Source organism: Chelon labrosus, assembly GCF_963514085.1.
Source record: "Chelon labrosus genome assembly, chromosome: 16".
NCBI classification, from domain to species: domain Eukaryota; kingdom Metazoa; phylum Chordata; class Actinopteri; order Mugiliformes; family Mugilidae; genus Chelon; species Chelon labrosus.
In genome coordinates this window covers 1,876,931-1,890,023 of record NC_140349.1, presented here as the reverse complement: position 1 = coordinate 1,890,023, position 13,093 = coordinate 1,876,931, and positions in this window count along the sequence as shown.

Here is a 13,093-nt window from a genome sequence, read left to right as displayed (position 1 = left end):
GTCAACATAAGTAGACTATTTTAGTTGTGACAGCTGACCAAGTAGAAAAAGACTGTATAACTGCGGTGGTGTTAACATGCGTGTCGGTTAGCATTAAGTTTGACGCTAGCTAAACCGTGCTAGGTTAGCGGGCTAATCAGTGTCTGTGCCGACGCTAACGAAGAGCAAGCGTTTCACATGAAGTCCAAAAACCCTGTATTAGTCATTTGACTATATTTCTGTTTTAATTCAACTTTTTTAAATTATTATTCATCATAACCAGGAACTCTACTATGACCCTGAGACAGTACAACACCTGCTGTCGGAGCTACAGGACTAACTCTCTCTTTCACCCTGATGTCTGGGAACAAAGTATCTGGAAAGTTTGATGTGGCATTTATTGTGACATGCATTTTAAAATAAATGTTTTAAGCTTAACATGGTCTCTTTATTTCATCATAGCTAATTTCACACGTAATATGTAACAGAAAACAATATTTACACCATACAGTGTAAATATGGAGGTGGAACACCCGTAGTAGTTAACAACTGACACTATTAGATAATTGATATCTAACACTATACACTAGTGTTGAGAGAAACTAACACTGGTTAGTGTTGAGAAGTGTTAAATTTTAACTCTAAGAAGAGTCGATAATAACACTTTGGGAGTGTTAACATACCAACACTTCAAAAAGAGTCAAATTAACACTCTGTGGTGTGGACCCATATAGACACTTTAAAAGTGTTGAGATTAACTCTGATAGTGTTGATTTGGGTATTCTGGATTTGCTGTGTATCTGTTGGAAGGTGTTCAGTGAACTGTATCAGTCTCTGCAGTAGCTTCCAGCTGCAGCAGCTGTTCCGTCTGACTGAGAGAGGTTATTGTACGACGCTTTTTCACTGTGTGAACACAGCTTGACTGTTGATGTCGTGACGACTCTGACAGTAATAAACTGCTGCATCTTCAGCCTGGACTCCACTGATGGTCAGAGTGAAGTCAGAGTTTGATCCACTGCCTGAAAAACGATCTGGAATCCCTGATACTCTATAAGTAGACCTAGTGATCAACAGTTTAGGAACTCCTCCATGTCTCTGTTGGTACCAGGCTAAAAGGTGGTAGTTGCTCCAAAAAAGGACATTCCTACTTGTCGTACATGTGATGGTGACGGTTCCTCCCAGAGCAGCACTCACTGCTCCAGGCTGAGTCACTGTGACCTGGCCTCTGGACTCTGAGGATACAGAGACAAAAACATAAAGCAGCTTGATGGTTTTGTGGGCTTCATTTCAGAGGGACGGATGTTGATAGAGGAGAGGAGTTTGATTCTCTGGACTTTACCTGTGAAGCAGCAGCAGAGGAGAGTCCAGATGAGGACGCAGATCAAAGTCATGTTTTTGATGAGGAGGATTTCTGTGGCTTCTGTTGTCATGAAGGACAGCTGTCAGTCATCCAGTGTTCAACTCTCAGGACTATAAACTCTCCCAGAGCACTGGAGCATGGTGCTGCTGATGCAAAGTCACTCTCTATGGAAATGATCTGACTCTCTTCTCATGTGTTTCTTCTCTTTGTATGATCAGGAAGAATAAAAACGTTTTGACCCTAATGGGGAGAATTCATCACAAGTGAAAAAGTGCTGAGGCCTTAGAGCAATGCAGAAACACTAAAATATACAGTGGTCATCATCAGTTACAGTTGGACAGGTGATATAGGAACAGCTAGTACCAGTAATGTGAGTTCATTGAAAGTTGAATGTTAAGAACTTGAATGATTCAAGGTTTATTATTCATCACATGCATGGTGTACAGGTACAGCAGCATATTCATGTTTCACTAAAATAACTCTGATTTAATCTGCTGATGACAAAGGTTACTAAGGTTTAAAATGAAATTCTAACAGATTGTATTGATTTCTTACTTTCTTCTTGAGGTGACTTTGATGATGAAGGTTCCCGATGCTGATCTTTGTCTTCAGCTGGATGTAGCTGAGACAGATGTGACTCAGTGTGAAGCTGAGGTTAAAGGTCATGAAGAAACCTTTTCACATTTAATGCCCACCAGCTTTTCTTCCTTTAGCAGCAAACCAGATAATAACATTTAGTTACTTTATAATTCTAATATTTAGTAATTTTATAATTCTCTATCCACAGTGTCTGTTTGTATGTGTAACGGTGGGGGGGGGGGGGGGGGGGGGGGGGTTAATGAGGAAAAAAAAGTAATATTATTAAGGGGATTACAGGTAGTAGTGATAGCGACCAGAGGAAAGAGGCAGAATTGATGTCAGTGTACTAAAACAATGGTTTATTGCCAGGGACTTAAAAATAATAAAAACCACAGGCACGTTAAAACCTTAAAAGGTTTTAAAACCCAAGGCTAAAATCTACACCCGTTAAAATAGTCCATTCATAAAAAGCATAACAGAATCCGTCGTGGTCGCCAGACCGGGTACAAGGCGGCTCAGAGGGGGGTGACGGAGGCCTGCCGTCGCTCCAGGTGCTGCAGGCGCCTCTGCTGCTGCTTGCAGTGGGCTTCCTGGTAGTCACCTGGAAAATAAAAACACAAGGCCAATACAGGTGTCCCCACAACGCTATGCTCTGCCGCTGCGAGTACTTCGTATTGTAAGGCTCCGTGGTTTCTTCTTCTTTGCGGCCAACACACCCGCTGCCTTGGCTCGTTCTTGGCCTCCTCCTCATTCTTGTCCCCTCGTGCCACCCCGACGTCCCTCTGGCGTCCCTCTGGCGTCCCTCTGGCGTCCCTCTCACATGTTATCGCATGTTACCTCTCTCTTGTTGCCTCCGTGCCTAGTCCGTCCGTCCTCCATCTTGGCTCTCTCTTTTTTTTATATGCTACTTCTGGTCCAAGTCCGTTCCTCCGTCTGGCGTCCTTCTCCCATGTTGGCTCTGCTTTTTTTCCACTTCGTGCCTCTCTTTATATCTGTCTGCCGCTGCCGCCTATTGATTGTTGTAAAAGGGCGGGACCTCCCAGGTGTAACAAAAAGGTGTGTTCACAGGCAGTAATTAAAACCATGCATTAAAAACATAATAAATAAACCAATTAAAAACACAGCGCAAGTAAGATTATGCAATAGTAAAAACTCAATAAAATATAAAACCCAAATAAAAAAATACAATCATGCTAAAAAAAAACACTTTTCTGGCCTGTGACATATGCACTGGTTGTATTTTATTGTGTGGATGAAGAGAGGATGTTCTGACTCTTTTGAAGTTTAAAAAAGTTGTAAGAGAGTTAAACACTTGGTGATGGGGTTATGTTTCGAAATAAGATATAATATTTAAGAGTAAAATATGGATGTGTTAGTGTTCAGTGACCAGGTTATTCCATCAATGGATTTTTTTTTCCAGTGGATCAATCACTTCATTGTTGAATGATTTTACATTTATAAATTGAAATATATCATCTTTTAAAATGTTTACTTTTTTAATCTGTATTAATTTTTAAGTCAGTTGATCAGTCAATTATCAGTATTAATATGGAACGTGTCTGTACTGTTTGTTTCTTTTTCCAGCATGAAGCTGAGGTCAAAGGTCATGAAAAAGTGTTTTTTACTGTCACAGTTAAATAGGATGTATTAAATAGGAGAGAGAGTCAGAAAACCTGCTTTGACTTTGGATCTGATTATTACCTGACTGATGGAAATAGGACGGTTTTTCTACAATACAACATCATCAGCATCAGCGAGTTGATTTTATGATATTGGGAATGATGACAGAGATGTTGATGGATTTAAAAATGGAAAAAATTTGGTTTGCCAATGGAAAAACAGCTCATCATTGTCTAGGACATATTTTAAATCACTTCTGTTGAAACTAACAATACATTATATCTTAAAAAACAACACTTTTTAATCAGAGTATCGTATGAAATCAGTTAAATCTCTGGAATAATGATGGCGTCAGTTCAGCAGCAGAGGGGTTTTTAATCAGTTTCAGCTGCTATGATGTTGTAGCATGAGGCAATACCTGGACCCTACAGAGGTTGCAGAGGCAGTCTAACTCCTGAAGGATGACACATTAGTACGTGCCATTGCCAGAAGGTTTGATATGTCCCAGCACAGTCTCAAGAGCATGGAGGAGATTTCAGGAGAAAGCCAGTTACTCTAAGAGAGCTGGACCGGACTGTAGAAGGTCCTGAACCCATCATCAGGACCAGTATCTGTTCCTTTATGGAGGAACAGGATGAACAGTGACAGAGCTACACACAACATGGACATATTTACAGTAATAGTGTTTACGTGTTAAAGTCAGATGAAAACCAGTCATGTCTATACTAGATAATAAGATATTATCAGTGTTTGTGTTATTTTAAGATTCATATTTGTATCTGTCAAACCTCTGTTGATTTAGTTTGAGTGCAGCTGTTGATCAGTTCCTCTTCAGCTGAGGGAGGTTTTTGTACGACGCTTTTTCACTGTGTGAACGGGAAGCTGTTACTCTGCTGACAATAATAAACTCCTGAATCTTCAGTCTGAACTCTATTGATGGTCAAAGTGAAGTCAGTACCAGAATAACTTCCACTGAAGCGATCTGAAACTCCAGACTGACGAGTTGTAGCATAATAAACAAGAAGTTTAGGAGCTTCTCCAGGTTTCTGAAGGTACCAGTGGAGGTAGCTACCAACACTTGAACTGGTTCTACATGTGATGGAGACAGACTGTCCTGGAAGAACAGACTGAGATCCAGGAGACTGAGTCAGGATGATTTCTCCTGATGAACCTGGAAAAGATGAAAAAGAGGAGAAGAGTTATTGAAACAAATCCAGCTTGGAGAAAGATGATCAACATCCAAACAGAAGAGGATGATTTGTTGAAGATGGAGAATAGATGGAAGAAGCTCAGTGCTGCTTGGTTCAGTGTTTCTCCATCATTGTGGTCAACCTGGTTGCATCCTGAAGCAAAGTTTTCAGCAGAGAGTCTCACCCTGAACAAGGAGCCCCAGGGTGGCCAGCAGTAGAGTCAGTGACATCATCATTGTGCTGCCGGCGTGTCAGTGGCTCTGAAAGGCCTGGACAGCCACTGATCAACACTGGCCTCTTAACGGCTGGGAGCAGAGAGGCAGGACACATATGCAAACACACAGAGTCAGTCAGCTGCAGCTGTCCAACACATGGCATCATGCTGTTTCCCTCTCACTGTTAATACTCTACATATTTACATATTCACATAATGACATGTAGAGGATATTGATGGTCTGCTAGGAAACTGATCCAGTGACTTGTGGACAGCTTGGTTCTGGAATATTCTCTTTGTGATCATTCTTAGTGATATTAATATTAATGATTGAATGATTATTGATCACAAACATTTATGATGATGATCTGTGTCTTCATTTTTACTTTTGATGAGATTTAATAGAAAAAGCTGTGATCCAGCATTAAGCTGAGGTCAAAGGTCATGAACAAGTGTTTTTTACTGTCACAGTTAAATAGGATGTATAAAATAGGAGAGAGAATCAGAAAACCTGCTTTGACTTTATGACCTTGGGAATGATGCCTGAGATGTTGATGGATTAATAATGGAAATAATCAGGTTTCAATAAAATGTTATATCTATTAGATGTGGTTAATAGTTTTAATGTACTGTATGCAATTTGTCATTTAAATATACGGTGTATGATCTGTATGAACTTTTTAACAATTGTCTGGTTTGTGTGTTCAGTGAACTGTATCAGTCTCTGCAGTAGCTTCCAGCTGCAGCAGTCACTTCAGTTTCTGTTCAGTCTGACTGAGGGAGGTTTTTGTACGACGCTTTTTCACTGTGTGAACCGGTCGTACCTGTTGACGTCGAATTCACCAGTACAGTAATAAACTGCTGCATCTTCAGCCTGAACTCCACTGATGGTCAGAGTGAAGTCAGAGTTTGATCCACTGCCTGAAAAACGACCTGGAATCCCTGAAGCTCGACCGCTAGTTCTGTAAATGAGAAGTTTAGGAACTCCTCCATCTCTCTGTTGGTACCAGGATAAATAGTGGTAGGGACTGCTGTAATAAACATTCTGACTGGTCGTACATCTGATGGTGGATTTTTTTATAATTGACAGATGCGGTGTATGATCTGTATGAACATGTTAACGTCTGGTTTGTGTGTTCAGTGAACTGTATCAGTCTCTGCAGTAGCTTCCAGCTGCAGCAGTCACTTCAGTTTCTGTTCAGTCTGACTGAGGGAGGTTTTTGTACGACGCTTTTTCACTGTGTGAACGCCCACTTACTGTTGGTGTCATGAACACTCTGACAGTAATAAACTGCTGCATCTTCAGCCTGGACTCCACCGATGGTCAGAGTGAAGTCAGAGTTTGATCCACTGCCTGAAAAACGATCTGGAATCCCTGATGCTCTACGATTCACCCAGTAAATGAGAAATTTAGGAGGCTCTCCATCTTTATGCTGATACTAGGCTAAAAAGTAGTCAGAACCATCATAGAAAGGATCCTGGCTGGTCGTACATCTGATGGTGACGGTTCCTCCCAGAGCAGAGGTCACTGCTCCAGACTGAGTCACTGTGACCTGGCCTCTGGACTCTGAGGATACAGAGACAAAAACATAAAGCAGCTTGATGGTTTTGTGGGCTTCATTTCAGAGGGACGGATGTTGATAGAGGAGAGGAGTTTGATTCTCTGGACTTTACCTGTGAAGCAGCAGCAGAGGAGAGTCCAGATGAGGACGCAGATCAAAGTCATGTTTTTGATGAGGAGGATTTCTGTGGCTTCTGTTGTCATGAAGGACAGCTGTCAGTCATCCAGTGTTCAACTCTCAGGACTATAAACTCTCCCAGAGCACTGGAGCATGGTGCTGCTGATGCAAAGTCACTCTCTATGGAAATGATCTGACTCTCTTCTCATGTGGATAAAACCTTTTTTTCCCTATTTTTTTGCAATATGTTTTTTTTTTTTTAATAACTTATACTTTGTTGTAGATCGTGGATGCTGCACATTTTTCATCTTAGTTCCTAAATTTGCTTTTAAGTACAAATGTTGATTTTTCTCTAAATTACATTTAGATGCAATTAAGCTGTAGCTTTAGATCAAATTACATTAACCTCGTCAGCAGATGGACTTTACTCAGTTGTTATGGATTTTCTTTTTTTTTTTTAGGCCAACGTGAACAAGAAGTTTAATAAATGCTCAAATATTCATGTTTCACTGAAACATCCGTGATTTAAACAGCTTATGACAAAAGCTACTGAAGATTTAAAAAATAAATTCTAACAGATTTTATTGATTTATTACTTTTCTTGACTTTGATGATGAAGATTCCTGATGCTGATCTTTGTCTTCTTCTTTTCTTTCAGATGGATGTTGGGAGTTTTGATTCAGTGTGAAGTTGAGTCACATATGTTGTTGATTTAACCTATTTTGTATTCATTAACATAACAGATTCAAAAATAAAAAGCTAGCAATGACTGACATGGTGTTTCACAAATACATTTTGTTGGAGCAGTTAATGAAAAACAAGCTTTAGTTCATGATGTTAATAAAATAAAAATCATTAACTTTCACTGTGAAATGGTATGTATGATATATGAGTGCATGATTGGAGGAGCCATTTTCATTATTCACCTGAGTGGCTCTGTGGGGGGTAGTGGAAGGATATTTCAGGTGCCCACTAATTGATTCAGGTGTGGCACACAGGAAGTCTTTTGTTTTTGACTGCAGGCCTGTGGGAGTTTTAAGTTCTTTATTAGACCTTTTTATGCTTTTGTTTTGCAAATGATTAAATGGATTGACATATCTGAACACATTTTTTGCCTACGATCAGCATCAGGATACGCCACAAACTGCTATCTTGACAGATGCAGTATATGATCTGTATGAACTTTTTAACCATTGTCTGGTTTGTGTGTTCAGTGAACTGTATCAGTCTCTGCAGTAGCTTCCAGCTGCAGCAGTCACTTCAGTTTCTGTTCAGTCTGACTGAGGGAGGTTTTTGTACGACGCTTTTTCACTGTGTGAACACAGCTTGACTATTGATAGAGTGATAACTCTGACAGTAATAAACTCCAGCATCATCAGCCTGAACTCCACTGATGGTCAGAGTGAAGTCAACTCCATTCCCTGCTCCACTTCCACTGAATCTGGAGGAGATTCCTGATAATCTCTCTGATGTTGTGTAGATCAGAGCTTTAGGAGCTTCTTCAGGTTTCTGATGGTACCAGGACAGGTAGTATTGAGAACGATAGTACTGAGTCACTGTTTGACTGGCCTTACAGCCAATAGAGACAGTCTGACCAAGCTGCACTGATTTGGCTGCTGACTGAGTCAAGACAACATTTTGTCCAACAGACCCTGAGGAGAGAGAAGAAACACTGGACATGAGATGATGAGGAGAAACTCAGCTACACTCTAAATGACTGTCACATCACAGAAAGAGGATTTTCCTCACCCTGAATGAAGCAGAGGAGAGTCCAGATGAGGACACAGATCAAAGTCATGTTTTTGATGAGGAGGATTTCTGTGGCTTCTGTTGTCATGAAGGACAGCTGTCAGTCATCCAGTGTTCAACTCTCAGGACTATAAACTCTCCCAGAGCACTGGAGCATGGTGCTGCTGATGCAAAGTCACTCTCTATGGAAATGATCTGAGTGACTCCAACAGGGACTTGGATCACTCTGATCATGCTGTTGATCAATGGATCAATCACTTCATCAGGATAATGATCAGAAATGTGTCATTGTTCATTTGTTTGACTGTGACTTAAAATAAATTTACACCACAACATTTTAAATTATTGCCTTTATGCAGATGTCAGCATAACACTTGGAGTTAATAGTTAAATTAAATTAGTATGATTATTATTTTATTCATCATTATTTTATTCATCACGATGTGTCTGATAATTATGTCTGGAAGGATTTATTGAATATTTTTTCTCTCAAATATTCTACTTGATTTGACTGAACAGTGAAATAATACAGTTTGTAAATTTACACAATAAATAAGAATTCACATAATGTGAATCAGTTTTCAACACTTTAACCACTTATTAAATAAACTGTATGATCTGAGAATGAGTTTGTTGAGTTTGTTTGTTTCAGAGTCAGAGAGCCGTGTCTCTCTACAGTCAGAGGTTTTTGTACGGCGCCTCAATGAGTTTGTATCACTGTGGTACACGTTCGGTGGAGGAACCAGACTGGAAGTTAACTGTAAGTACATTTGACTCATTTAAAAACCCAGATTCTAGATTTCTTGTCATTTATTTCCTAACTGTAGACATTACTAAAACATTTGATCTGCTCGTTGTCATTTATTATAATTGCAGTGATTCTTGAATGAGTGACATTATGTCTTCAGACAGACTCAGATCTTCTTCACTTGCACATTTTGTCTGAAAAGAAATTCAATTTGGACATTATTTTGTATTTATTTTCTAAAGTAAAGTTTCTTCTCTGAAGAAAATCTCCTCCAATCTTTTTAAAGTTCAGATCAAACAGCTGACAAAACATTTCTCCTCCGTTTCACTGGATCTTTCTCAAAGTTTTTCATTGCTCACATTTTGTAGATCCCAATCTGTTCAAAGTTCACTGTTCTATTTAAACAGCATGATGTCTGAGTTGGATTCATTGGATGAGTTTTAATGTGGAATTCAGTGGTTAACAATGTTCATGTTGAAGAAGCAAAGCAAACACACACCATCTAGGTCTGTTCTGTTTGAAACTGTTAAGATCCTGTAAAATAATAGAAATGTGTTGAAAGTGTCAAACTAAGAATTAGTAGTTTGCAGATGAAACATGAAGACATCAGAGGAACAAAATGACACTTTCAAAGTTTCCTCTTTAGTCCTGAAACCTGTCTGTTGCTGTGGTTCAGCAGTGATGCCTGTCTGTTGCCACGGTTACCGAGCTCAGAGAGGGGAAGTGAAAGACTGAAGAGCAGCTTCACCCAAACTCCCAGTTTCTCTCTCTGTCTCTGTCTCTCTGCAGTGGGTAGAGTCCCCCCCTCCCTGACGGTGCTGCCTCCCTCCGTGGAGGAGCTGGATCAGGGGAAGGCCACGCTCATGTGCCTGGCCAACAAGGGCTTCCCCTCAGACTGGAGTCTGTCCTGGAAGGTGGACGGCAGCAGCAGCATCAGCGGGGAGCAGAGCAGGAGCCCCGGGGTGCTGCAGAAGGACGGCCACTACAGCTGGAGCAGCACCCTGAGGCTCCCTGCAGACCAGTGGAGGAAGGTGGGCTCTGTGACCTGTGAGGCCAGGCAGGGCTCCCAGACTCCGCTCTCAGAGACACTGAGGAGAGACCAGTGTTCCCAGTCCTGACCTGACTCACTGGGACTCTCAGACTGCTTTCACTCTCTCTGCTCTCTGGCTTTTCTTTCACATCTTTCAATAACAGGATTTACTGGCTTCTTGCTGTGTTTCAATGTTGTTTCACTGCTTCTAAATAATAAAGATCTGCTCATCAACTCACTTCTTCTCATGTTGACTCTTTTCATTTTATTTTAGTATTTAAATCCGGAGAAAAGCTGAGATGATCAAACAGTTAGTGATTGAGTAAAGGAAGTGTAAGGTTCCATCATTTCTGTCTCTATCCAGAATCCTGTTGATAAACTCAGTAAAACAAAGTGAACGTCCAGATATTTTAGTCTCAATCAATCTGAACGTCTCATGACTCTAAAAGGTTTCTGCTACAGTCAGAGCAGATCTTCCTGGAATAATAAACCTTTGTGAACATTTCATGATAAATCATCCAGTCATCTCACTGTTTCATTCATTAACTCACTAGTAGAAACTCACTGGCCACTTCATTAGGTACACTAGTGACAACAGTCCTGCTCTAAATCTAGTCTTCATGAAGGTTCTGGTGTTCAGCTTTAGTTTCTAATAACTGAGAGAGATGTTGATTCAACTGTGTTTTCATTTTGTAGAACTATTGAACTGACACGTGTTCTTAATATTTTGACATTGTAGTCAGTGGGCAAGGCTAAATAACAGAAATACTTTATATTCAATCCAGTTTAACAGCACCACAATGATCATCCAGGTGAATCACCACCTTTCTGATGGTGTTTCTACATCAACTCAACATTATTTAGATTAGAATGACTTCACTGGTGTACCTAATGAACTGAACAGGGAGTGTATATATCAGCCACATTCAGTTTCCAGACTGTCTCATGTGTTCATGTCTTCATTGAATGGGCATTTTAGTTTTCACGTGACAAGAAAAGTCTCCAAATGATTTTCTAAATCAGAAATAACAACAGAGCATCATCAGCGTAAAGAGAGAGAAAACCACTGTGGACTAATTGAACCTTTAAAATATTCACTTCCTGCTGTGTGAGTGAACAGAGTTCAGAGGTCAGCTTTGATATTCAGCTCATTGTTTCAAACCACAAGACAATAAAAACATCATAAATATAAAATATAAAGAGATTTTTATTTCAGTGTTTGGATTTCACGTCTTCAAAATGTGAAGAATCATGTTTCAGTTTCAAACCTGTAGTGCTCTAAAAATTCCTCTAAGATATTTTGATGTTTGACTTGTTTCAGTGTTTAGAATTAAAACTAAATTCATCTTTATTCAAATCATAAACTTCTGATCCAGACTGTAGAAACTAAAATATTCAAACATTTAGAACTTGATTAAAAACTGAGTTCTCAACAGGAGAAATGTTTGATCACATCTGAAAATGAACTCTGCTGATATCAAACCTCTGTTGATTTAGTTTGAGTGCAGCTGTTGATCAGTTCCTCTTCAGCTGAGGAAGGTTTTTGTACGACGGTTTTTCACTGTGTGAACGGGCGGCTGCTACCCTGCTGACAATAATAAATCTGAATCTTCAGCCTGAACTCTACTGATGGTCAAAGTGTAGTCAGATCCTGATCCAGTTCCACTGAAACGATCAGAAACTCCAGACTGACGAGTTGTAGCATAATAAACAAGAAGTTAAGGAGCTTCTCCAGGTTTCTGAAGGTACCAGTTGAGCCAGCTACTAACACTTGAACTGGTTCTACATGTGATGGAGACAGACTGTCCTGGAAGAACAGACTGAGATCCAGGAGACTGAGTCACGATGATTTTTCCTGATGAACCTGAAAAAGATGAAAAAGAGGAGAAGAGTTATTGAGACAAATCCAGCTTGGAGAAAGATGATCAACATCCAAACAGAAGAGGATGATTTGTTCAAGCTCAATGCTGCTTGGTTCAGTGTTTCTCCATCATTGTGGTCAACCTGGTTGCATCCTGAAGCAAAGTTTTCAGCAGAGAGTCTCACCCTGAACAAGGAGCCCCAGGGTGGCCAGCAGTAGAGTCAGTGACATCATCATTGTGCTGCCGGCGTGTCAGTGGCTCTGAAAGGCCTGGACAGCCACTGATCAACACTGGCCTCTTAACGGCTGGGAGCAGAGAGGCAGTACACATATGCAAACACACAGAGTCAGTCAGCTGCAGCTGTCCAACACATGGCATCATGCTGTTTCCCTCTCACTGTTAATACTCTACATATTTACATATTCACATAATGACATGTAGAGGATATTGATGGTCCGCTAGGAAACTGATCCAGTGACTTGTGGACAGCTTGGTTCTGGAATATTCTCTTTGTGATCATTCTTAGTGATATTAATATTAATGATTGAATGATTATTGATCACAAACATTTATGATGTTGATCTGTGTCTTCATTTTTACTTTTGATGGAATTGAAGAGAGAAAGCTGTGATCCAGCATGAAGCTGAGGTCAAAGGTCATGAACAAGCCGTTCTCATTAACTGTCACAGTTAAATAGGATGTATAAAATAGGTGAGTCAGGAAACCTCCATTGATTTTATGACCTTGGGAATGATGCCTGAGATGTTGATGGATTAATAATGGAAACAATCAGGTTTCAATAAAAATTTTATATCTATTAGATGTGGTTAATAGTTTCAATGTACTGTATACAATTTATCATTTAAATATAGAGTGTATGATCTGTATGAATTTTTTAACCATTGTCTGGTTTGTGTGTTCAGTGAACTGTATCAGTCTCTGCAGTAGCTTCCAGCTGCAGCAGTCACTTCAGTTTCTGTTCAGTCTGACTGAGGGAGGTTTTTGTACGACGCTTTTTCACTGTGTGAACCGGTCGTAGCTGTTGACGTCAAATTCACCAGTACAGTAATAAACTGCTGCATC